The sequence below is a fragment of the Lolium rigidum genome, chromosome 5, assembly GCF_022539505.1.
Source record: "Lolium rigidum isolate FL_2022 chromosome 5, APGP_CSIRO_Lrig_0.1, whole genome shotgun sequence".
Lineage (NCBI taxonomy): Eukaryota > Viridiplantae > Streptophyta > Magnoliopsida > Poales > Poaceae > Lolium > Lolium rigidum.
The window spans coordinates 149,428,490-149,431,758 of NC_061512.1; the positions used below are offsets into that span (position 1 = coordinate 149,428,490).

General features: G+C 44.1%; 1 long non-coding RNA gene across 1 annotated transcript; it reads right to left on the reverse strand.

Annotated features, from left to right (window-relative positions):
- Nucleotides 1-1,201: 1,201 nt before the first annotated feature.
- Nucleotides 1,202-3,010, reverse strand: LOC124652886. The gene is made up of 3 exons (XR_006987774.1): nt 2,356-3,010; nt 1,420-1,532; nt 1,202-1,353 (listed from the first exon to the last, which is right to left on the reverse strand). It is a non-coding gene; the product is annotated as an uncharacterized LOC124652886 (long non-coding RNA).
- Nucleotides 3,011-3,269: the final 259 nt, after the last annotated feature.

A 3,269-nucleotide genomic window follows, 5' to 3' on the forward strand; every position in this document is an offset into this window, starting at 1 on the left:
AAGAGGTTGCATAAATATAAGTAAAGGTTACTTTCTCTATAAATAGAAGCCAAAAGGGGCAAGTAAAAGTTACTTTCTCCTAAACATTCGCATGAACAATTGATGCATTCAAGAAAAAGCAGAGTATCCATCAATATAGGAAAAATAAGAGTCCTTAAATAATGTTTCTAACATTTCATTAATAGGAATTAAATGATAGTGGTCTATTAAAATTTTAGTACTCCCTCCGGCTCCATTTAACCGACGCGGGCACAGCATAAACACATTTTTGCAAAAAGGTACCTCATACATATAAAATCTTTGAAATTAGGACTCCAAATTGAAATTTCAAACTAGCGTCTTCTTCGTCTCCGTCGTCTCCGTCGATCCTGCCGGCCGGCCGCAGTCCTCCGCCATCAGAGGGCTCCCGCGGGGGGTCGCCTGCTGTCGCAGGGGTCGCCCTGCTCCTCCCGTGCTCCTCCTGTGCTGAGACTGTAGGGTCACGCGGCTCCTCCCCTCGCCGGCGGAGGGCTCGAGCAGGGCCTCGCTGGTGGAGACTGCCAGAGCGGGCGAGCAAGGAGTCGCTGGAGCATCGAAGCTCCTCCACCGTCCTCGTCGCCGCCGCCCCCAGCCCCTGTTCCCGTTCCAGCGCGAAGGAGTCGAGCGATCAAGGCTGTGCGGGTGGAGGGTACTGGGGCAGGAAGGAAGGAGCCGCCGGAGCACCGAAGCTCCTCCGCCGTCCTCGTCGTTGCCACCCCCGGGCCCCTGCTCAAGTTCCAGCGTGAAGGAGCCGAGCGACCAAGGCCGCGCCGGTGAGCTCGCCCTCTATTCCTCTGCATTTCCCCTCCGTTGTGTGTGATAACGTCCAATGTACCGCATCCTTGTGGCGCATGCCCACCCTAGCCAAGGCCATGGACGCTTGTCTTAGAAGCATGGCCAATTCCATGAGCAACGCCATGACCAGCCTCGATCTGCAGTTTCACTGAAACGGTTTCAGTCCCAGAGAGAAACAGTTTCAGTCAAGTTATGTTCATCACTGATAAATAAACTGCAATGACTATTATATGTCGGTCCTCAGTGAGGTGCTATTGCAAATTTACTCTGCTTCTAGAGATTAGTAATTCCTAATTGTATCCCTTGTTGCATTCAGTTAAAAAATACGCATACATGTTCTCACATTGAATATTATGGAGGGATGGTGTGTGTAATGCCAAACCTGATTGTTTTTCCGCAGCTAGCCCAGTCCACAAGAGGAGAGGATGGTTCTGTTCTTGGATATCAACTTAACTCCTCCACAAGAGCAGGATGATGGAGGGACAATCCTGGATCTCAACTTCAGTCCACAAGAGGAACATGGACAAGAAGCACATATACCTGGAGCAGAAGAAGAAGGAGAAGAAGTACATATACAAGGAGGAGGAGAAGAAGATGCACAAATACCTGCAGGTACACCACGTGTGCTCTATTTTCATCACATTACTGTTAACATGCATATTTAGCATGATCCTATGCTCACTTGACCAAAAGTGTCCTGTTTGATATTTAACACCTTCCTGCACATCACAAACTTGCAGGTGTTAAGCATCCACACCATACAGATCTACCAGATACTCACAAATTTGCAGCATATGTTGCATTAAAATTACTGAGCAAAGACCGACCAATTGTGAAGAAAGACAAAGAGCATCTGGCTGAAATTCTCAAAACAAGTCTCAGAACCGTCGAAAAGATATGGAAACAAGCAAAAGAACAAGAGAGTAAAGGGGAAGAGGTTGATCTTTCCAATAAAAGGAAGGGGAAATGTGGAAGAAATAGGAAAGAACTTGGTCTCGAAAGAATACCTTCAATTCCTCTGAACAAAAGGTCTACATTGAGGGCACTGGCAAGGGAGCTACAGGTACCCTATTCTACACTTCAAAGAAGGTTTAAATGGGGCAAAATCAGGCGCCACAAAAGCAGCCTCAAGCCATTTTTGAAACCAGAAAACAAGATAGCAAGGCTCAAGTTCTACATTGACATGATTGATAAAACAACTACAGCAGATGCAGAGCCATCCTTCATCAATATGCAGAACATAGTCCATATAGACGAAAAGTGGTTTGACATGACCAAAAAACGGCGAACCTACTACCTCCTTCCAGAAGAACCAAATCCAGTGCGCACAGTTCAAAACAAGAACAGTATTGGCGAGGTGATGTTCTTAACTGCAGTTGCCAAACCCAGATATGATGCTCAAGGAAATGTAACATTTGATGGGAAAATTGGTGTCTGGGCATTCGTCAAGGAAACACCAGCAAAAACAACTCGAAGAACAGGCTCAAAGGAACTATTGAACTAAAGTCGGTCATTGTTACTAGAAATGTCATGAGGGAATACCTTTGTGAAAAGGTCATTCCAGCTATTCAAGACCAATGGCCGCCTGACGATGTTGGTACCATCTTCATCCAACAAGACAATGCTCGAACACATGTCCTTCCAACTGATGCTTCTTTCTTACAAGCCGTGGCAGAATCAGGCCTTGATATCAAGTTGCTGCAGCAGCCTCCAAATTCACCAGACATGAACGAGTCCTTGATCTTTGCTTCTTCTTCTCGATTCAGTCCCTCACGCTTTGCTATGCACCTAACACTCTCAAGGAACTGATAGAGTCCGTCGAACATGCTTATGATGCCTATGAAGTGGATAAGCTAGCGAAAGTGTTTATAACCCTACAGACTTGCATGATTCAGGTCATGGAATTTGAAGGAGAATTCCATTACGATATAACGCACATGGGCAAAGATAAGTTGCTAAAGGAGAAAAAGTTGCCTATGACTCTAACAGTTAAGGGCGAACTTTATCAGTAAACCTTGGAGCTAATAGCTGGCCACTAAAAGGTTCAGATGAAGATCAAAGGAGGATGAAACAACCTTGGAGATAATAGTTGGTCACTAAATGTGTTTGTAATTGTGTTGTCTATAATTGTGTTTTATTTTTAGATGATATATTCATCATTTGTGTTGACTACATACACTGAAACAAACACATAAGTTTTACTCCATACATACACTTCAAACTATATATGTTTACTGTCAGATGTTGGAGAAGAAAATTACAGTGTATGCATGTTTTCATGGAGTAGCTTTATTTTAAATTTATAAGTAGTGCACATTCTATGGCATATAATTGTTCTTTGACAATTCATTATCTTTTGTACAAACTCATTCATTACCTTGGTTAGGAACGACAGTTAATCCTCCTTCCTTAGGAATATAGTGGACATGGGAGTAACTCATTATTATCAAAGATGG